The sequence below is a fragment of the Stegodyphus dumicola genome, chromosome 3 (genome assembly GCF_044657685.1).
Source record: "Stegodyphus dumicola isolate Sdum_Otavi_A_Nest chromosome 3, ASM4465768v1".
In the NCBI taxonomy this organism is placed as follows: Eukaryota; Metazoa; Arthropoda; class Arachnida; order Araneae; family Eresidae; genus Stegodyphus; species Stegodyphus dumicola.
Genome location: NC_140770.1, coordinates 211,107,347 through 211,132,338, shown reverse-complemented (window position 1 = coordinate 211,132,338; position 24,992 = coordinate 211,107,347). Strand labels below are relative to the sequence as shown.

The 24,992-nt window shown below is 32.0% G+C and overlaps 1 long non-coding RNA gene across 1 annotated transcript in view; it reads right to left on the bottom strand.

Annotated features, from left to right (window-relative positions):
- Positions 1-802: 802 nt before the first annotated feature.
- The window catches only part of LOC118184858 (uncharacterized), a 50,244-nt gene continuing 26,054 nt past the window's right edge, over positions 803-24,992 (bottom strand). Inside the window, exon 3 of the long non-coding RNA XR_004757494.2 lies at positions 803-1,151. This is a non-coding gene — a long non-coding RNA (uncharacterized LOC118184858). The remainder of the gene's footprint in view (positions 1,152-24,992) is intronic.

The window sequence follows — 24,992 nt, the reverse complement described above, 5'->3', positions numbered from 1 at the left end:
AAGAAGAAAAGCGAAATATTTGTATGAATCTTTTTTGTATATTTGTATGAATTTGAAATAAAATACATGGTATACTCATCTTCGGAGATTTTTACAGTAATTTTAAATTTCTAAGTTGGATTTCCATTTCAGGGAAGACAGGAGAATTGCTTGTGACAAAACACAGTACAGTTCCTATAAAATTACGCATTTCGATACTATGTTGCTGAACGGTCAAAAGTATGCGCACTGAGAAAAATAAGAATTAAGGAAAGATTATAACATAAGACAGTGTAAGACAGTTTGGAAGCATCTGAATTACTTTGCACGATAATGACGCCAGTCTTCAAAAGTATATAACTTTTAGAATTTATAAGCTAGGTTCACTCTTGGTGTTTATCGTTATGGTAGGACGTCTGTCATAAATTTTTCAGCTTACTTTCTAGTAAGCTATGAAATTCAAATTTTGTACATTCATTTGTTAGTGTGTACAACAATGCAAAACATTTTTTAAAACGTCAATTAAATTTTTTTTTAATCTAACCATAAAACAGAGTGGAAAACATTCTTTGAAATGAAATTTATAAGAGATTTTAACTTAATCTCTGTTTTTTTTTTTTTTTTTTTTTTTTGTTTGTTTTTGCTAAATCTCTACGTGGTTTTGATGGTTTGACGCTAACAATTGTTGAGAGTATTAGAGATGATTATTCATTGTTGAAAAAAGATTTATCAGTTGAATAATTTGATTGATAACGTTCCATTGAGAACAAAAAAGTGAAGAGAACCTAGAAATAAAATAATCCAGAAAACGAGACTCTATAATGCAAAGATAATATTTATTAAAATTAACAATAGAAGAACGTAATGTAAAACAAAAACAACTAAAGGAGAAATGGTTTAAAGCATCGTGCCTCCTACAGTAAAGCCAGTACTGAGCTTTCTGGAACAGTAGCAATACAGCCATAAGAGTGCAACTGTTTGTAATAACAGCCTGTAACGCAGACTGGAATTAGCTGCAACGAGAAATCCAGGCAAAGTTCCCAAGCGGCACTCCACAATCAGGTCCAACTTCTGTGCACTTCTTCTGTGCAATCAGGTTCTTCTGTGCTTCTGAGAGTAATACACAAAATCCGGTGCAGCACCCATCCATCATTCTTAAAATTATTGATGCACTAAAAGGAAAAAAATGATTTATCAAATAGTTTAATGTAGCTGGTTGCAACCTCAAATTGCCCGTGATCGCATGCACGGTCTGGAAACAGTTCACGGGTCAAATTCTTTTTAACAAAATAAAACAATTTTAATAAGAAAATAAAAAATATTTCAACTAAATTTTAAATTTCGCTTATTTAGTATTTTTCTAAGCATACATAAACAATGATAATAATAATATGGCAAAGGAAAAAATTCAAACTTATATTTATTAGCCCAAAGGGGCAATATGACCAGAAGGGCTATTAATTTCGTTTTGGCATTTTGCGTTGATTCACTATAAACGGCGAATCACTTTAAATTGTTGCCACTAAATACTAGAGCCCTGTATTATGTTTAAAGAAATTAAATAATGAAGAATCTGCATAAATATATGTGTGTTTCTCGTATTCTGATAAAAAACGGTACCTAGAGCTATCAAATTTTGAATAACGTAATCCTCCTCCGAATATGGCATCTGGAAGCAGTAATTTGGAATTTGTTTTATTATCGATGTCATATTTTGTAACACTTTAACAAATTTCTGATTAAGAAATTTAACAATTTTAAAGCGAGCAATGGAACATTTTTCAAGTGAGACAACACCTTGAGAATAAATAATGACAACTTAGTCTCTTTCTCTTATTTATTAATTTTGTTCTCGAAGCATAAATAAAAATACATATGTTTGTGTGTAAATACTTGTCAACTTCTTTTGTTCCTTACTACAGCTGGACACTGGATGGCGTCTCGATTCTGATAAAGTTTGCAGCCTTGGAGACAAATTACAAGAAATATCTTCATCACGGATTGTAAATGCTCATCTGCCAATCGGGTACTTTCTTATTAATTTTCAAATGTGAAAAATGGCTGCTAGCTGATAAACATATTACCAAACAAAGCGACCATTCTTAATGGAATAATCCGCAACCAATTAATATTTTGAGATGTACGAATAAATGTTAATAAAATGTGTATCTTCAAATCTTTGAATAAGATTTACACCACACTGTAAATTAATTGCTTCAGGGGCCGCCAGTTTAGGACCTCTGGTTTAATGCAAGCAAGAGATTAAATAATTCTCTTTGCAAAATTCATCTACAATTTCATTATCAGGAATAATAATAGCATTGTCAAACGTACAAACCATTAATTTCATGCATTTCCCAAAGATGTTCCATGCTTTAATTATCTGCGATATAAAATTGTAGATGAATTCTGTAAAGAGAATTATTTAATCTTTTACTTCCACTAAATTATGTAATAAATTATTTTACTACTTTTAGTTCTTTAATTATTTTATGAGTTTTAAATAAAAGTTTATTTTATAAAAGCTTTAAATTTTATTTTACATTTTATCTGTCTACCGAAATAAAGTTAATCAAAAGATTCACCTTCAATATTCAGTCGAAGATCGCTACAATGTTACGAGAATACCATAAGAATGCAACATAAAAAAAAAGAAAGAAAGAAGGAAAGCAACAGAAATTGAAAGCTTGTTCGGGCGGGAAAAAAAAGAGTGAAAGCAAAGCGAAAAAAAGAAATAAAACGATGATTTTTCACTTTCACCGTAACGGAGGACAATGAACTGCCCTATTTTGAATGGCATTCACCCAGTTTTTAACAGCTGTAGGTGGTGATACACTGAAACATCTCCGATTTTTGCTTTATTTTCTTTTTCTATTATATTTTCCCCCTAAGAGTTCTCTTTTTAGATCAACGTGTTTGGACTTAAACACGTGGTTCGGTCATTGAAGTATGTACGGCGAAGCGTGAAGACAGCGTTATTATCAGACAAGAATGTTAACACACTAAGTTATACAAATTAATGCGAATGATTAGACTGTTATTCGTTTTTCATTTCGGTATTTCCTCGTTTAGCTTTACTACAGCTCTTGCGCTTACATATTGCATTCATTTTTTTTAGTATGAAACTCTCATTAGTATTACGCTCTTGTATTTAGTAATACAGAAAACGATTTTTATTTTTATCTCTTTTACAGCAGTTCTGTTGTTGTAGACAGAAAAAAGATTCTTTTCTGCTGCAAATACCATTATTTATTCCGGTACAAATGTTATTATTTAATAAATACTAAATTTTAGAACCTATTAATTACACCTAATTCTGTTTTTACTTGAATCTTCCTATTGAATCTGGTTTAACGTCTCTTCAGAATAAATATTTCATTATCTTTATACGTGCTCCATTTTGATTTAACACGAGCGAGACGAGACAATTTCCAAGAATAATTTTCTGCCTAAAATTTTACAATGCCACTCACACTTGTTTGAGATAGATTCGAAAATCTATCACAGAGGTTCCTAATCTGAGATCCGCGTTCTTGTTAAGGACACGCGAAAAATTATTTAGTGGTCGATTGTAGCAAAGTGTTATAATAAGTGGTGATAAAAGCAAAAATATTCAGAAATTTTAAATTTCTCCTTAAAGGAAAGATTTCCGATGTGACTATTTTTAACCGAAATGTGTACAAAAACAAAGAAGTTAGTAATAACTAGTACCTACCACACCATGTCATATTACTTGATTCTTTACGCATTCTGTATAGTCATTTCTTACCCCATTTTGTCATCGCGTGTGGTATAAAATATCGTTTCTCAAACATTTTCAAGTGGGAACCATTTTTGTGAACTAGAATGTTCTGCCATTGGTTCCAGCTTGCTTACTCTTTCAAAAGCAATTTCTCTAGCATATGTTATTGCCGACGTACTTATATTTTTAAATAAAATTAATTAAAAATTCATTTGATTTTATATTGCTATCAATCAATTAAGTTAATAGGAGAAAAGTTATATTTGTTTTTAATGATTCAAGGCCATCAGAGTTGGAATAACCTTTATCTTATTGACTAAAAATTAAATAAATGTTAATAGTCATACTAATGAAATAGATGACCCTGCCGATTCTTGTAGAGCTGTTCTGTGTCAACAAGTATGTTGGTAAACTTAAGTCTAAGATCGGACCATACATCAAGATGATTTCAGTATTTTACTTTTATTTGAGTTAGGGTTGAAAACCCTTTCTCACACAGGTTCATAAAAGAGACCCGAATTATAATTTTTAAAAAACAATTATACAGTTCACCGCATTCCGTTTTCGCAGGTAATGATCTCAGAGGCGCCCAGATATGCAACGAAACGACAGCGAGACGTTCCACAATCATATCGCTTTAAATCCTTCTTTTGTTTCTAAGGCTAGAGTGGGAATTCCCGTAGGTGAGGTAAGCGGTAATATATTTAATAAAATGTCAGTCTTTGAGGAGAAAACGATAGCTGCGTAAATTAAAAACTCTGCAAGTTTCAGCTATATTGTGGTATACGCGGTTAGTTTGAATTTTACCTTTCGTCTTTTTCGGAAGTCTATGAAAGCCACAAGAGCAGGTTACGAAGACCACAGTTTGAGAAATGCTGGTACACTGCTCAAAAAAAAAAAAAAAAAAAAAAAAAAAAAAAAAAAAAAATGGGACAGTCCTATATCTCCCGATCTACTGGGCCGATTGACAAAATTCAAATTGCGTTCTTCATGTATCGAAAGCGCGACTTAAGATATATATTAGATTTATATATAGCACTATTCTAACATAGGTATTTTGACACAAAATCGGACTTTTTCTGAAATAACATACCAATTTTTTTACATATTTCGATTCTACGACTCAAATTACGTCTAAATATGAAATTTTGTAAAATTTGGAGCGAAATTTACGGAAAAATTCACAAATTTATGTTGGCACTATTTTGTCAGTTTGCGCCAAGAATACTTCACTTGGCGAACTTCTTAATATATGGCAACCTAGTTTCCTTAGGAAAAAAAGTCACCATCGTTCCTTTTTCCAAATAATCTTTATATTATATTTTTAATTATAACTTATTATTTTAAGTAATTTTTTCTTTTTCGAATTTCATTTTAATTGTTTAAATTGCACTTTTTTTTTTCGAATAACTGTTTTAAAAATTTCTATTTACCTATTCGAACTGCGTAAATAAAGGTGCAGCGTTTATTTTTTTTCAAATAGTTTTCTTTATATATATTTTTCGTCATAGTTATTATTTTAGGTCATTTTTAAATTTTTATACTTTTATTTTAATTGTTTGTGTTGCATTGTCTCTTCAGATAATTGTTTTAAAATTTTCTATTTATTCCTTCGAACTGAGCATTTTAAATATATTTATTAATATCAATTTTCCAGAATTTGATTTTATTTATTTGAACTGCGTTTCTTTCGGAAGAATACTTTGTAACCCAGACTACGATGAGTTTGAAAACTGCATACTATATTAAAAGAGAAAATACAGTAAAGCACAGTTTTACACGCCTTTCAATGTTCCGTTCAGAAAAGATATATATAAATAAGAGAGATGTATAACCGACATTTTAACTTAGTATGACTTGCATACACTGCTTTAAACAGTTTTATCATTGTGCCCATTGCTTTACACAATTTTATCCTACATTTGTTTCTTAAAATGTTATTCATATTTTAGTCAAATATTTTATTTTTGAAATCGCAAGAATCAAATATCATAACATTGAAAAGTTTTAAATTAAAAAAATACAAATACTAAATTTTACGAAAAAATTTATTTTTCTTCTCTTTTTCTTTAAGCATTCTGAAAGTATATTAAAAAGTATCCAACTTTTCGAAACATTTTGGTATTTTTGACAATTATTTTAAATAAAGTTATCGCCTTCCATTTCATAAAGGCCCACAAACCGCCGAGCGGTAAAGACGCTGATCACTGGTAGTTCGGTCCGAGGTTCGAATCCCGCGAACGGGCTGGTTGCATGGGTGTTTTCGTGGTTTTCCCGATGTGTAACGTGTATACGAGCCAGTTTCCCTTAGAAAGTCCTCCACGAAGGCATCCCTCCCTTTAGGCAGATAGCCCTCGTGTGCTTTGCCATAATTAAATAATCCAATCCATTCCTTAATTAAATATAATTGATTTGTAACTTCTACTAGAACTGACGTTAAGAATTGAAGTGCAAATAAATAATATCGTGTGCAATCTTGATTAATATAAAATTAAAAATATTTGCACAGAAACATATTTGCATTCAGACAGAAAGTTTTTTGAAATATTTGCAATTACTTTATAAGAAGGATATATTAATAACCGTAATAATTACTTATTATATTACTGGTGATTAGGAATCAGTTCTTGACAATTACATTCTAAATTAGAATTTTAAGAATTATTAGAATTTTAAATTAGAATAATGAAAATACGCTACGCACAAAAATACATTTTAGGATAAAAAATGAGTTGATTTTTTATGTTTTAAAACTTCTTGAATTCATTTAATAAACATCGTATCCTCGTTGTTAATTGAATTCAGAATGTTCGGTGTCGTTTATATAATTATTCTTACTTGTCCACGGAATCTGCTGACTTATCCTGCCATTAAGTAGCTGCAGATCATTTCTGCATAGCCATTGAACTTCCATTAATTCTCTAGAGGGTTGCATGTTTATATCATAATTTGACTTTTATAAAAATGATTATTCTAAATCTTATGTTTTTATAAAAATATACTGTGCTTTAAAAATATGGATGCTAGTATCTGCCGCTCTTTCAGCCACTTCAAAAGCAACAGTTTGTTTAGAAATAAGTTATGCAGTTAATGTCATAAAATTCAAATAAACATCAAACGAAAGTTCTCAGTTTTAGACAATTTGATTTAAACGAAGTGAGGTAGCAGACGATAAAACGCCGAAGGTAAAAATTTACTCTTACAAAAATTTACTTTTATTTTTATTTTTTTTTTTTTTAAAGATAGAAAGAAATTTAAAAAAAAATAGTTAAAAATTTGAATATTATCATCTATAATTAAAAAAATAGCTTTTCATATATTATTAATAAATATATATTACGCATCATTGAGGGAAAAAATGTTATATAATTAATTCTCCGTAAAATTTTACTTGAAATTTAAGGTTAAAAAAAGCTGTGGCAAATCACTGTAACAAAAATACATAGACCACATTTGGCATTATTATCGCTCAAAAAAAGATGCCAAATTTCAAAACGCGAAAATATGTAAATTCGTGTATATCTTAGAAAATTCTGAATAAAAAAGTCTAATTTTTTGTAGATATGCTTAAAAATACACCTACTTTAAGATGATGATAAAAATTTTATAGGTTAAAATTCAAAATTTTTTTCGAAAAATTTATAAAAATTATTTAAAAATAGAAATTTAAAAAATAAAACACAAAAATGGGTACATTTTATTTGGAATGAACCTAAATTTCGAAATGTGAGAGAAAAAATCAAAAACGTTTAATAAAAAAAGAGATATTAATAAATATTTGCCAAATTCAATTAACATTGAGGAGCTAAAATTTTGAGAGCTTATATTTTAAAAACTACTCGTACGATTTTTACAAAACTTGGTATTCTGGTATAATTTGAGTCGTAGAATCGAAATATGGAAAAACATTGGTATGTTATTTCAGAAAAAGTCCGATTTTGTGTCAAAATACCTATGTTAGAGTAGCGCTATATATATATCTAATATATATCCTAAGTCGCGCATTCGAGACATGAAAAACGCAGTTTGAATTTTGTCAATCGGCCCAGTAGAACGGGAGATATAGCACTGTCCCATTTTTTTTTGAGCAGTGTACAAAACAATCAGCGATCAACCATATTTTCAGTACTGACATGTACTGAGTGTCAGTACTGAGTTATTCATCAAATCAGTTATGGTCTGATCTCTTTCTTTACACTTGTGACTTTCAAATCAGTTTGAGCGCTGGCAGAGAGAACAGAGAAACAAGATGACCACAATGTTTCTAGTAATAGCCGCGGTTTTCAGTCGCATCAGAATGTGCCATTTATAGTCAAAATTTAAACCTTTTTAAATGAAACCTTTTTAAATGTAAAACAGATTCTTTTTGTTCATGAAGATTTTTTTCGTTTCAAACAGCAGTTTGCTTTAGTACTTTTTAATTAAGTACCTTTTAACTAAGCTTCAAACGATAACTTTCAAACGATTTTTAAAATTACTTTTTATGATGCTTTCCTTCCATAGATACAATATCTTCTTTTTTTCTTTAATCCCAATTTATTTTATACGTATCTTTCAAGAAGATTCCTAACGTATAAAAACTTACATAGGTGTATTAAAGTAGCTGTTTATAAATAATGGTGGTTTGTGTACTAATTAGTTTAAATGATAAATTTTCTTTTTTTGCTTCAGTTATCTTGTTGAAAAAATATGCATTAAAATAATTAATTATATTAAATAATGAATGCATAATAATTATATTAGTTTATGTCAAATTGTTATAACTGAATTATAATAATTTGATTAATAAGTCACAATATTATAAATGAGTTATAATTATATTAAAATTTCGAAATAGAAGCATGCTATGCTGCATTTGATCGATTAAAAAGGGGTCGATTAAAAATAAAGGAGAATAACTGAAATGTGAATTTTTTTCCTTAAAGTCATTTCATGATTTTCTTTTGTATATAATAGGTAACTCTCTTAAATTTATAATTTCCTTACATTTCGCATGCAGAAAAAATTTTCATGCAAATAATGGATAAGTTTTCAAATGCTAAAAAATTGTTGTTAATATTCTTATGAAGATTTATGACTCTAGAATCATAATCTAATAATCATACAAAAATTAATTAAACTATAACTATATTTCACTTTTAATTTATGCAAATATCGTTTTGAAATGTCTGTATACCATTACCGAAGTCTTCGGTTTTTTCTAGAGCACAAATGCAGGGAATATTCATAGCATTAGATCTCCGTTTCGAATAATTTATAAATATTTTGCATGTCAGTTTATAAAGTAGTGCTCATCCCTAAATCTGTTAGCATTCATAAACCTTGTTCTAAACTGATATTTGATTTTTAGTTGTATACAATTGCAAATGTTTATTTTCAGTTTATATAAGACCCCTGAATATGATCTCTGTCTTTAGTATTATATATCTCGATAAATTATTATTGTGCGAGAATTAAACTCTCTCTCTCTCTTTTCATTTTAAATTGAATGAATATAAACTTTCACTAAACGTTACTATTGACCGGGGAAATGTATAAAGAATTTATTTCGCAACTTTTACAAAATGAATTCTTTAAATTTAAAAATACCAAAACAGGAATATTTGCGTTGTTTGAAACATTTTACAAGTGGAAGTATATGTCTGTGATATACGATAGAAGAAATAAAAATAAGGGTCTTTGTAGACATGGTGTATAAGAAAGTAATGATAAGGGATGTTACATTCACAGTTAAAATTTTGAATTTTCAGTCTCTCAACTCTAGAAATTTTATTGAAAATTTTGATTAGAAAAATATTTCCTCTCCATTTCTAAAGAAAGTGTATAACAGTCCGCGATGGACTCTATACGCTATCAACATTTACATGCATTTATTTAAATTGTTACATCGAGTTCTCTTTCAGATAACTTACATAAACGCTTCCTCCAATAATAAGTTTTGAAGCTTAAATATTATCCAATGCAGGTAAACTTAAACTAACTGATTTGACAACCGCAACCCTTTTTTCTTCTAAAGTTTTCATTTTCAAAATTTCTGTTTCTGTTGCCAACTAGATCTTCTTACGGCTGCTGCTGCTGCAAACGATGAAAATAGTATAGTCCAACGAAAGTAAAAAGGAATATTTAAATTGGCCATGATATCGAGATTCTTCTTTATCCAACTAGTTCTTAGTGCATCCATAATTTAAATCATGGTGCAAAAGCAGTCTTCAAAACAAATAAAATGATTTTATATAAATATCATTTTATTTGTCATAGTTATATATATATATATATATATTGTTGTATGATCTTAAATTCACTTAGTTCGAAAACAAGTTATTCTAATACCTGCGCAATAGCTGCAAAGTAAGATAATAATATTTTTTTTTACTAAAGAAATATTGATTATATTATCTCCTAATAGTAATTTTAGTAGAAGTATCTAAAAAGAGTGAACTCATAGGTAGGAAGTTTAATTCCGAAAATTGTTTTAAAGTAATTTGAATGTAAATTGTTAAAAATGTTTTACGGGGACTTGAAGTAAATCATGAATAACAAAATTTCAAACTTTGAAAAAGAAATTAGGAGATAATATAATCAATATTTCTTTAATATATATGCCATATTGTCATAATAAAAGCAAAGGAAAAGTCGGAACACTGTAGATCGGTGATCTAAAGAACTTGGCAGTCGAGGCAGTTTTAATTCCATTTTTATTTTCAACTAATATTTGTGGCCACAATCACTTTGCACTCTAGTCGTGCCTTTCCAGAAAAGATTTACATTTTTGATATTGTTGAGAAGGAAAGCAAGCCAGCGAAATTACATCCTAGGAAAGTAGAGGGCAAAAGCTGAAGTGCGTAGTTATGCAAGATGGAAGCACGCGAAGAGAAAAGTTTTTGTTTGCAATTCGGTGATTGATCGTCAAGAGGCATTTGGTATTAACGGTTACGTAAGATCGCATGATTAATTTGAATGACGCAATGCAGAGAAGTTATTACGATTTTAGAATAGAGAGGAAGAATTAATGTTTATAGTTATATTATAATTCTGATTCATATAATTTTATATTACATATATATAACATTTTATTTATATTGTTTTATTGCCACACTATCTGGTGTTTTTTGATAAATGTTTCTGATAAATGTTTTTTGATACAACGGTTAAATGAAGTCAGTTCGTTTAATTCTGAGAAAATATAATTTTTAAAGCTAAGCGATCATGCTGCCTTATCCGATCATGTTTTGTTAAAATGCAATCGCAATAAAATTATTTGCGTATATTATTGAATTAATTCCTGATACTGCAAATCCATGGGTTTATATTTGCCAATTAAAAATACTAATCTCCCCCCAAAAAACTGCATACATTGCCCTCGAAAAACAGATCATTAAAAGCGATTACATTGGGAAGCAATCAGAGGATAAAATACTTCACATTTAAAAGGAAATATAAAAATGAAATAACATTTGAATGATGTTTAATTATAAGATAAATAAACATATAATTTTCAATTAAATTTACTTTTTAACTTTAATCTGTTGAACGAAATGGAAAGAAAAAAAATTAAATAGTCTTAAATCAATAACTGAGCTCTGTTATTGTAATTCACCAGTAACCTTTCTTTTAATGATACGATTTGGTAAGCGTTGTGTGAAAATATTATTGATTCTTTCGAATTGAAAAAAATACTTAAAAAATCGAACGACTCTCTGCAACAGTTAATGCTTACGCCACTAATTGTTACGCTAACCTGTTGAAGCCAAATGCTATTATTGCTTTCTTACGGTGGTTACACAGGATAAAATGAAATATACAGGAAAAAATTCGCAAACCATGCAAATATTTCGACGCAAGGACGTATACTATGGCGTGATGTAACCTACGTTTAGAAATAGCTTTCGTTGGTATCTTTTGATTCGTTTAGTACAGGTTGTTTGTTGAGTTACTAATTAAGGAAGCAGTGAAAGAGGAAAAATTTCTTAGGAAATTTTACCGGCAGGAGAAGAAATTTCGTTTCAGATGCATGCATCTGTGTGTCATGGCCTTTTTCCTGTTCTCCCCTTGCGTTATCATTTAGATGCACAGATTTTCTCCTACCCCCAGCCGCAAATAATTACCATAAACATTATCATGCGAACGTTACGAATTTTTTAATGTGATGACATGTAACGTGGCATCTCTGCCTGCTTATAAGATTGTCGCCGGAGTTTTAAAAATTCGCTCTATATACAATGAAGCTTTATAGCATCATGTACTAATAGAGATGAACATTGCTCGACAAAACTTATGAGAGTCTTCAATCCGTGGTCAACTTCCTTCCACGTAACTTTCTTGCTCCACGCGCCTTTTCCTTCTATAAATCTTTTTCCTCACCTGCTCATCATCTTTATCATTATCCAGTTCATGTCCCATTATTTTGTAGTCATCTGCAGGAAGTTCGATGAAAACAGAAGCCCAAGCCTGTACCTTTTCTTCGCTAGACTATTCTTCTCCTATCATATATCTAAATCCAAAATCACAGACACGTGTTTTAAAATTCAAAGAAATTTCATCACTCAACTTGTCTTCAATGAGCATGATGATAGGGCTCAATTTACATCATCTTTGAAATAAAATAATGTTCTTTGCATTTCTTCTAGGAAAGAGACAAAGTAAATCTGGCATCTCTTTCTAAAGTCATGGAAACTATCTTGAAATTTTACACATCGATGCATAAAAAGGAAACGGTAATCCATCTTCATATTCTGAATAATTTACTGGTTAGAAATGGATTGTTACATTGGATTTGCGAGACCATAATGCAAGTGTTTTCACATTAAATGTTTAGATATTTAGTCCATTATATATCTTTTTATCCCCAAAACTAAAATTTTAATCTTCAAAAGTGCCGTTATTTTGAAATGCCGGTTAACTGGATACCGGTTACAAGGTATTTTACAGTAATGCTATTTAACCATATGAGCCTAGATATCTCTTGTTAACTGTGTCCTGGAGTCAATAAGAAGGAAACCAATCTACATTTCCTTTTAGCAAGACTTCTCGAGCATAAATGATTTCAGATCTGACATTAATATGCAGTATGGTCTACTTTTTGGCTAACCTTTGGATGCATATTCCTTACCAAAGGAAAAACTGTAAGTGTCATTTAGGAGATGAGATTTCTTTGCTCCTGACGGAGAGGGACCTGTACGTCTTTGCCCTCGATAGACCTCATTAAATTTACGCCCAACACAAGGTTGTTGATCTTCTAATTTTATTTTTTATTTTGCCTCTTCTGTCTTGATTTGAAACATTGATTTACCAAAGAAAGTATTAATACAATGAGAAACAAGATGAAGACGTTCTATGATGTCGAATGATCAGATGCTGTGGAACTTAAAGGCAAAAAACGCTTTGGAATTTTGGTTGAAAGCGGAGAAAGAATTCAAACACATATAAATACATAAAGCATATTAGTGTAAGGGCAAATCTTGAATTTTGTTTCTAATCGAAATCCTGAATTCGGCAAATTCGACCGGACAGACAATAAAACAGAGTTGCCACGAAGTGACACTGATGTTTCAGATATCTTTAAAATTGCAATTGCTGCAATATTTTAATATAAATGCTTTCATTAGAATTCAATAAAACTACTTTTCTCAGTGTTTTAAGTTAAAAAAACCTTTGAAGGTTTGTTTTAGGTTAGAAATTTTTATGTTTTCAAAGGCTCTGATAATGAAAGAAGTATGAAGGTTCGAGGATTCGTATCTTCTTTCATGACTCGTGGGATACGAGGATTTGAATGTCCCAGTTCTGTTACACGATATCAAAGCATTTACGGCGTCGGATTGAGATTCCGCTCATTTTAGTGGGCTATGACAGTTTTGGGTTTATGACAGTGATTACACAATGATAGTGGTAGAACAAGCATGAAACTATTATAGACACTTCAAGGAGTGGAATTCATCATCTTGACAAATGGAGTATTTTTTCTTCTTCACATTTCTGATGATGTAGTATACACAGCACATTTTTAGAATCATTCGTTCTGCCCACATATCATCAAGGATCGTCCAGTACGTTGATTCTTATTTTTGTTTTATCTGTGGATGCAGGCTATAGCATACTCCCGACTGGGACATTAACAACTGGGACAAGAAAACCAAAGTACGTTTTGTGCTTGACTTCTGTGACCCATGTACAAACACTTTGAAGGCCACAGGCAAGCTGGTTGGTTTTTTTGTTTTTTTGTTCCTTTGATCATTATTTTTACAGAGAACAAGATAAAAAATTTTAAATACTGCGGTGTCATTTTTAGCCTAAACGGTTTTAACCCAGAAGGGCTGTTAATTTCGTTTTGGCATTTTGCGTCGATTCACTTTATGCGTTGATTCACTTTTCCAAACTGTTGCCACCAAATATTATTGCCCTGCATTATATTTAAAGAAATTAAATAATGAAGAATTTGCACATAAATGTGTGTATGTTTCTCGCATTGTGATAAAAACAACGGTACCTAGAGCCATCCAATTTTGAATGGCGTAATCCTACTGCGAATATGGGCATCTGGAAGCCCTAATTTGAAATTTGTCTTTTGTTTTATTATCGATTTCATATTTTGTAAAACTTTAACCAATTTTTGATTAACAAACTCAACGATTTCAAAGCAAGGAATGGTAACGCTGTACGCTAAAAAAAAAAAAAAAAACATTTTTATCTACAGCGCTCGAGACTGTGTATCGGAAATTCTAAAGATATGCTCATTTTAAAATTATTTTGCGATATTGTTGTTGAATTGAATTTTATGGTTTAATTGTGAAGAACGCGATATTTAATAAATGAAGGTAACACACAAAACGTTAAAAAAACGGCCCTTTGGGCGTAATGTAAAATCTGAAAGCCTTTCAAGTTTTTTTTTTTTTTTTTTTTTTTTTTTTTTTTCAATAGTTCAATTACTTTTGCTGAGGGGATTCTTATTCCTCCTCTTCTTCACTTCGTTTTTGTCGCTCAAAAATGATATGAATGATCAAACTATAGAATATCATTGCTTTATAGAAATGGAGTGAAAAGTAAGCAAAATGAAGAAACCATTTGCGAGCAGCATTTTTGAATCCCCTAAAATTACGTCCTTATAAATATACGACTCTGAAGCAATCGAATCTAATTTAATATCAGTTAAACATGTGCAGCTCTTTTCTAAAATGTCATTTAATCTCTAGAGAGCTGCAAGCTGTAAGAGATTTACATATTAATAAAAATAAAACTATATTTATTAATATATACATATATATATATACAGAATAACGTGTATCATCACGCTGTTTTACAAATTTGTATTTCAGTATATCTAATTTTGTTCATCCACATAGAGGTGCAGAAAACATGGGACGTTAGCGTCACTCTGTTGTTCAGTGCTGTAATCAGAATGCACTATTTTCAAGAATTATTTGACAGTTAAGATTTTATTAATGTTATTAATTAATAAGTGTTTACCACCTCGTATTAGAATGGCGCCGACATGGATGACGCAGTTTCGACTTTGATTATACTTAATAAATTCAGTCACTCTCGGTCTATTTCAACCAAACTGAATACATTTAATAATATAACATTCACACGTAAACATTTAGTAATAATTCAGGAGTACAGATAAGCATAAAATAATAATTACAACCGTTACAGGCCAGCTACGCTTTTAGCGACCGAATCCTACGAACGACAAATCTCAAAAGCATATTGCCAACGCAGGGCAACGAAAAGGTAGAAATTAATTCGATAGGCGTGGCAGTGAACATACTCCCACCCTATCAGGTTTAGTCCTGATACACAGGTAACGGTGAAAGTTTATTAATTCCTCTTTTGAAAACACCAGTTTTAGTTTTGACAGTGGCTACGCGAGCTAAGCCGTCCTTGCCCGGATGGACATCGATAATCCGTCCAATAGGCCAAGCTAGCGGTGGAGATCCATCTTCGATGATAAGAACCACCGTGTCGATTTTTAGATTGGGTCTGTTGTACTGCCACTTGGATCTCTGCTGAAGCGAAGTCAAATATTCCTTTTTCCATCGCTTCCAGAATCCCAGACGTAGATTCTGTACAAGTTCCCACCTAGAACTCCTTGTGCGTAAATTCTGATGGGTCTCTGGAAAGGAAGTTAAAGTATCACCTGTAATGAAATGAGAAGGGGTTAAAACAGTCAATATCAGTATCGCTCACGTAAGGAAGTGGACGTGAATTCAAAATAGCCTCGATCTGGGTAAGTAGTGTTGACAACTCTTCGTAGGTTAAAATAGTCTCTTTCAATACTCTTCTCAGATGAAATTTCGCTGAGCGAATGCCGGCTTCCCATATTCCTCCGAAGTGGGGCGAAGCAGGCGGTATAAAATGCCATTCAATAGATGACTTAGTTAGTTCTCGGGAAACCGATTCCGTTGCATACAAGGACGACCAAATCTGATTTAGTTCTTGTAGTTTTCGGCATGCTCCCACAAAATTGGTGCCGTTGTCACTGTAAATGTGCCGTGGTGCACCGCGACGTGAAGTGAAACGTCTAAGTGCAGCGATAAACGAGTCTGCCGTCAGGTCACTGACTGCTTCTATATGCACAGCTTTAGTTGACAAGCAAACAAACAGAGCTATATAGCCTTTCGTTGTTTTAGAGCCACGACCCTTATTAAATTTCATGGTAATAGGACCAGCGTAATCCACACCAGATGCGTAAAAAGGTCGTTCCAAAGTCACACAATGTTCAGGTAAGTCACCCATCAATTGCGGATTTGAAGCAGCTTTAAATCGATGACATATTAAGCAATGGTTGACACAATTGCGTATCAGTTTCTTTCCTCCAATTATCCAGTAAGATTTTCTGATGAGGTGTGACAATAAAGAAGGACCAGCATGAAGGTAAGTAATATGAAGTTCTTTCACTAGTAATTCGCTAAATTTATGTCGAGAAGGAAGTATGACAGGATGTTTGATGTTAAATGCTAAAGATGAATTTCGAAGACGTCCTCCCACCCGTAAGAGACCATCTTTATCTACGAATGGATACAAAGAACGTAGTTGGCTCTTCTTGGGTAAAGGTTTCTCTTCTTTAATACATTGTAAATCATCTTTGAAATGATGATTCTGAATCCAACGAGTAATGAAATTTTCTGCTACTCGAATCTCTAGAAATGTTAGCGGCATAAGGCAGCTGGAGTTAATGCCACTACGTGAAATGTTCTGAGTAACATGATGCTTCTTGCAATTAGTAATAAATCTTTGGCAGTAAGCCAGAGTACGAACAATTTTACAACGCGAAGAATAATGCTCGAACAAATTAGCTAATAAATCATTCGATTCACGTATATGAGAAATAAAAATAGGATCAGATCTTTGTTCGGCCTTTACTTCAGTATCATCTTCAGATTTTAATTCATATTCAGGCCATTTTTCCTCTTCCTGACGCAACCATGGTGGACCATTCCACCACAAAGTACAATTTGGTAGGAGTTGAGGTTCAATACCACGAGAAGCAATGTCTGCAGGATTCTGTTTAGAGGGAACATGATTCCAATGTTTAATAGGTATCACTTCTATGATTTGAAATGTTCTGTTTGCCACAAAAGTTTTCCACTTACGTGGATGAGCTGATAGCCAAGACAGAACTACCTTGGAATCCGTCCACGCAAAGATTTCAAAATCAAACTTCTTTAAAATGTTCAATAGAGATCGCATTAATCTGGTCAACAAATACGCAGCACAGAGTTCTAATCGAGGAATGGATACTTGCTTTATAGGCGCGACTTTAGTCTTTGATACCAAAAGATTAACCTTAACCGTACCATTGCACCTTTGGCGACAGTAAATGGCTGCTGCATAAGCCTGCGAAGATGCATCAGAAAATCCATGTAGTTGGATAACACTGTCCGTTGTAAGTATGACACATCTCGGAATTTCACAATTATTGATTTGACTGAATGTCTCTTGAAATTTAAACCAATCATCTGAGATATGCTGGGGAACAACTGAATCCCAGTCGCCTTTAACTAACCATAGTTTTTGATAGAATATTTTAATCAATATAGTGCAAGGAGATAAGAGACCTAAAGGATCGAAAATGCGAGCAGATTCTGCTAATATGCGTCTTTTTGTTATAGGTGCGTTGATGTGCAGTGTAGCTTTAAAACTCAAGGTATCAGTAGTTGAATTCCAAAAAAGTCCTAAGACTTTCGAACTCGAATTAGGAGATATCTCAAAATCAAAATTCAATGAACAATGTTCCTTAAATTCAGTTAAGAATTCGACAGAATTTGAATTCCACTTCCTCAAATCAAAACCACGTGCATGTAAAATTGAAGATATTTTCTTGCATACAAATACTGCATCATCAACTGTATTTGCACCCGACAATAAGTCGTCCATATACATATCCTCTTGCAATATACGAGATACATCTGATTCCTCTTTAGACTCTAAAGCTATCTGCTTCAGACATCGAGTTCCTAAAAATGAAGCAGAGGAAAGACCATAAGTAACTGTTTTCAACTTGTACGTGCGCATTTTATCACTGGAATTGTATCGCCAAAGTATTAATTGATAATTCTGATCTTCAGGGGCTACCATCACCTGACGATACATCTTCTCCACATCGGCTGTGAAAACAATTTTAGGAAATCGAAAATTAATCAAAATCTCAAAAATATCTCTTTGTAATTTCGGACCTACCCCTAAAAGAGAATTCAATGATATACCATTTTCAGATTTGCAGGATGCATCAAAAACTACTCTTAATTTTGTCGTTGTGCTAGAAGGTTTAATTACCGCATGATGAGGAAGATAAAACTTTTCTGTATCCGATCTGTTAGATAAATCATCATTAATCACAGTCATATGTCCTAACTGTTCATATTCACGTATGAAATCTTTATACTGTTTTTCAAATTCCGGATTATCTTTGAATTTTCGTTCCATGGAACGCAACCTAGAAATTGCTGCCGGTTTTGAATCACCCAACTTCAAATGCGATTTATAAAATGGAAGTTTTACAACAAATCGCCCATCTGAATTAACAGCATGAGTGTTTTGAAAATGTGATTCACAAAATTGTTCCTCAGGTGTCAGAAATTCCTTCTTCCCAACATCGACAATATCCTCCATTTCCCAGAAATGTTTAAGTTCGTAATCAATATTTATATTATCCTCTAATTTTATGAAATGTGCATTTGCTGTTTTTGGGCCTTCCATATTATTTCCGACCTTCCCAGCAATCACCCAACCGAAAATTGTATTTTGAGCTACAGGCTCATTTTTCGAACCATATATTTGGCCACATCTTAAAACTGAGAAAAAATAATCAGCTCCTAAAATCAAATCAATTTCTTTGGGTTGAGCAAAATTCGGATCCGCTAACGGAATAGATTTAATGTATTCTATATGCTTTACATTAATCACTTGTTCCGGCAATGGCAAAGTTAACCTATCCAAAATGTATGCGTTAACAACAATTACTTCATGACCGAACTTTAAAATCAACAAGACCACGAGTTGTGGAAGCTGGCACTCCGCCAATTCCACGCAAAAGTAACCTTTTATTTGTTTTTAATCCTAATCTTCGAACAGCTCGTTCAGAAATAAACGAACTTTCACTTCCAGAATCCAATAATAATTTAATTTCGATAGCTTCGCCACTGGATGAAAATGCGAGTGCGAGAACTGTAGGCAAATTCGCCGAGTTGCAATTTTGAATCGTATTACTGACAACTACCTGACCTTGACCTTCGCATGATTCATTCGAAATTCGCTCTGGAGTGTTTTCGTTTTCATTTGGCGCTTTTAAAAGCTGTACGTTGTTAGCTTTAATATCTTCATGCAACAAACTATTATGTGTTTTTGAATTACACAAATTACACTTTAACTGTGAATTACAGTTTTTGATTAGATGTGAATTTAAACATAAAAAACACAATCCTCGTTTTTTCACAAAGTTCTTTCTAGCAATAACATCGAAATTCTTAAATTTAACGCATTTATATAACGCATGAAGTCCGTTACATTTCGAACATTTAGTATTACTAAATTTAGAATTCTGTAATGTTTTAGAACTAACATTACTATTTTTATCAACGACTTTAGCTTCCGCTTCTTTATTTATGATAATTTCGAGAGAAGAACACCTTAAATTTAAAAATTCAAAAAATGATTCCAATGTAGGAAAATCATCTTCCGCTGTTTTCTGTGTCCATAACTTTCGAGTTTCTGAATCTACCTTTTGAAGCAACATAAATATTAACCATGGATCCCTAGAAGTTGCTTCATCACCAAGATCTTTTAAACCTCTGATAACTTCATCGGAAGTATCAGCTAATTGCCGTAAATTAACATTATCAACCTGTGAAATACATTTTTGATCCATAAATGTTTTAATTAACGATTGTACGATTTGTTTCTTTTTATCGTACCTAGCGAGCAATTTTGCCCAGTCTTCTTCATAAGAATTATTTGATAACGGAATATGTTTAATTATAGAAGCTGGTTCATCAGCAAGTGATCCGATTAAATACTGAAATTTCTGTATATTCGATAAAGGAGTATTATGCACTGTTGCAACAAACAAATCTTTAAAATTCATCCAGTCATTATAGTTACCCGAAAAAATAGGAATATTCAACTTAGGTAACTTAAAGTTACTAACATTAGAATTCCCTGTAACATTTGGCAAATTAGCCGCATTTAATACATCTAATAAATTTTGATACTGAAGTTTCAAACTAAAATACTTCGATTCAAAATCTTCAATTTCTGACTGTTCTTCTGGTAATTGGGCATCAAATTTATCAAAATCTGAATAAATCCTTTCTAAGCGCTCCAGATGCAAAATTACTTCATTTTTAGATAAATCGGAAGAAATAGTATTCTGAAGCCTTGTGAAGGCCGCTTTTGCCCTACCATGCAATCTAATGACAGTAGCTTGATCCATAATAAGTAATCGAAGTATTCAAGTTCAAAATCAAAATCAATGCAAAATAGATATAAAACTTCAAGAATTAAATTTAGATGTAAATCGAACTAAAAAATCATCACTTATCTGTATTTTAACTGCTGACGAATTCTTGATATGATCTCGTCGGCGTGCCTCCAAATGATGTTTACCACCTCGTATTAGAATGGCGCCGACATGGATGACGCAGTTTCGACTTTGATTATACTTAATAAATTCAGTCACTCTCGGTCTATTTCAACCAAACTGAATACATTTAATAATATAACATTCACACGTAAACATTTAGTAATAATTCAGGAGTACAGATAAGCATAAAATAATAATTACAACCGTTACAGGCCAGCTACGCTTTTAGCGACCGAATCCTACGAACGACAAATCTCAAAAGCATGTTGCCAACGCAGGGCAACGAAAAGGTAGAAATTAATTCGATAGGCGTGGCAGTGAACAATAAGGTTAATTATAAATTATTGTAACGTTGCATTTAATTACTTATAAATTAAAATAAATTAAATTAGAAGTTAATTATATGTAAAATAATTGTAAATAATTATTAATTTAACAATTAAATTGGTATACATTAATATTTTATTAGTGCTGTTCGTTAACTGATTTTTGAATGAAAAAAAAATATTTTCTGCGGATATATATTTTTTGTTATATCCTTAATATTAATTTCCATGTTTCTTAAAAGATGAGTAAAAATTTTTGAAATATATAAATGGCGATCTGTTATTTAGAAATTTAAATTGCTGGTAGCAAATGAATAATTTCATGCAAATGATATGTATATTATCTACGTTAGTTTCTAAGATTTTAAAGAACACGCAAAAGAACATATATCATAACATAGTATTTGATAATTAAGGCATTAAGGCATATTGTATGGATACTGGATGGTAAAGATATTTTTACACTTTGAAAGAGGTATTTTAAATTACCATGTAAAATCACGCCCTGGAAATATCAAATTCGTAGAACCGTTGATATCATGAAAAATGGAATAAAGACGAACTACGGAAAGTATCTAGAAGCAGAATTGGTTGTCTTGCATTTTCAGAAATATTGCCACCGCGCTGAACAAAAAAGTTTATCTTCCACGCTTTGTCAGGCACAGCCGCGTCTCAGAGTGTTATCTTTCGGCAAAGATAGTTTCAGGTCTAATTAATCTGCCGTATTGCCACCGCACTCAACATAAAAATTTCAATTATCTTCCACGTGCCCTCAGGCATAGCCGCATCTCAGAGTGTTACCATTCGGCAAACATAGTTTGCTAGGGTAAGGTGGAGAAATGCTTCACATTACTACAGTCAGTAAATTTAGTTTGCTAAGCTAGTGGTGTTTCAGTATTCTGAAATTTTCTATTTTCTGGTTAATGCACGATTCAGCATATTGGTCTATTTTCTGGTTAATGCACGATTCAGCATATTGGTCTATTTTCTGGTTAATGCACGATTCAGCATATTGGTGTAGCTTGAAATAAATTTTTATCTAAAATTGAAGATTTAGCTGTCAATGCATTTGAATTACAGAGTATAACAAAGAGAAATTTCTTGCAAATACCAACTTTAGATAGAAAATAAATAAAAATTTGATTTTTTTTCACTTTGTATTATTATTATTAATGTTTATGTATGTTTTAATAAATATCCAGAATTATCCAGAATAAATAACCAGAATAAAATCCAGAATCCAATTTAATTTTTTTATGTATTTATTATTTTTTTGGGGGTAGGTAAAATTTTTTAAAAATTTTGTTAAAAAATTGCTGCTCTTTCAGCTGATTTTCAGATCAGCATCAGCATTCGGGCCCGCATGCAATTAATTTGAGACCACTGTTTACCACTTATGACAGCAGCGCTCTCTATATCATCGAAAGTGCAACAGAACCGCAGTGGAAGGGGAAAGTGAACGAGAGCGATTTTAGCGAAGAAAGGAGGGAATCAGTCGATCGCTTTCTAGGCACCGACCTATTTCCACTGGCATTCACCTACATACGGAATCCCTTTTCTCTTTTAAGCATTTTCTCTCATGAAAAGGGAAAACTCGCATTTGACCCGAATCCGCGGTGGTAAATGGCCGAAATTAAATCGGCTAGTCTTTTGAACTGGCTGCCAAGCCATCCGAAGAGGCGGGTCAAGGGCTCCTGAGAGATTTAATCGACAGTTTGCGTTCATAAGCAGTTTATGCGCTCGTGAATACGAGAGCTGAAAAACCAATAGAATTTTTTCGGCTCTAATCCTTCTATCGCAGCTTCCCATCAAAACAGAGATCGATCCCCACAATTGTCGTTCCGCTCAAATTATTAACCAATCATGTTGCAGTGTCTCCAAGAATCGAATGAATAACTGAAAACTCTGTTATGCTTCACAAATTTGTAACAAATCTTTGTGTAAGACACATTTATTTATTTATTTATAATTTAGAGTCGTAATTTTTGTTTTTAGTGCAGTGTTTAGCACAGTTTACCCCTTTTACTGTCATGTTACGTTAGTTTGAACAATCCTGGTGTTCACAGTTCACGTGGCCTTGAAAACTGAAGTTAAAAACAGCTGCTCCTGGTTTTCGGGTACCAGATGTTTACATTTTAAATTAATGCAGTGTATTGTTTATCAGTGTACCAAACTGGGCGATGTGTAAACAAATACAGGAATAATTTCTAGTAGATCATTTTCATTTAGAAGTTTACATATTGTTTGAAAATCGCATTAATATTTTCTTTTTCAAATTATTATTGACACATGCCATAGACTTTTATTCGTCAGTTAACAATTAAAAGGATGCTATTCAATTGCATTATGTTTCTCAGCAATTCATATAAATATCAATAATAAAGCATCAGGTGGTTCAAAAATAGCAGAGAAAGTAACAATTAAATACATAAATAAAAAAATAATAAGTTTAAAAAAAATCTGAAAGGTTCCAAATTTTAAATTACGCCCAAAGGGGAGTTTTTTTTAACGTTTTGTGGGTTACCTTTATTTATTAAATATCATATTCTTCGCACTTAAACCATAAAATTCAATTCAACAGGAATATCGCAAAATAATTTTTAAATGAGCATATGTTTAGAATTTCCGATATACAGTCTAGCGCACTGGAGATGAAAATGTTTTTTTTTTTTTTTTTTTTTTTTTTTTTTTCCCTTACAATGTTGCCACTGATCGCTTTGAAATCGTTGAGATTCTTAATCACAAATTCTTTAAAGTGTTACAAAATGCAATATCGATAAGAAAACAAATTTTAAATTCCAAATTCGGGCTTCCAGATGCCCATATTCGATGGAAGATTACGTTATTCACAATTTGATGTGTCTAGGTACCGTTGTTTTTCACAGTGAGAGAAACAACATACATTCCTGCAGATTCTTCATTATTTAAGTTCTTTAAATATAACGCAGGGCGCTAATATTTGTGATGACAATTCGAAAACTGAACCGACAAATATAGTGGACCAACGCAAAATGCCAAAACGAAATTAATAGTCCGTTTGGGCAAATTGCCCTTTTGGACTAATATTTCATTAAGTACAAACAATAGCAGGATGTGGTTTTTACATAATTGCACAAAAACATTGGATTATTTTTTAATATAGAGACAGTTTTCAGCATAGTTACATTTTTCACTGACAGGTAGGCTGTAGCGGTCGGTTTCAGAGAATTCGTATTTCGTTTGGTACTGTGTGGCGATGAACAGAAACTGAAGCCAACCAATTTCGAAAGATGCCATGAATCTGCAAACTGTTCTTTCTTTTCAGCAGAAGGGAAACATGTGGACTGCTTTCAAATATTTTACGGACTGACAAGGGGCACTTTTCGCTTTATGGAAGCGTAAATGACACAGCTGCCGCATGTGCACTCATATAGAATTGTGCGTTCAATGGATGGCCATTTGCTTCAGCCAAAGTCAACTGCATAGTGTTGGTTCACTATGCCATTCATAATAGGTTCGCATTTCTTTGAAGAAGATCACAATGTTAGATTTCGAACTGTTTCCATTAATGCTGAGGGTTATACAGTGCTTTTAAGAGATCGCATCATTTTCTTACTGCAAGAGAGGCAAATGATCCATGATGTTACATTCATGCAGGATGAAGCACTTTGCGCAAGAATAAGATTTAATAAGATTAATAATATAATTTAATATAATTTAAGATTTAATAAGATTAATAATATAATTTAATAAAATTTAAGATTTAATAAGATTAATAATATAATAAGATTTAATAAGATTTAATAATAACTAGCGCAGTACTTTCAAACTTAAACTACGCGCGGGCCGCATTAAAGATTTGAAAACAGTTCACGGGCCAGAATTCGTT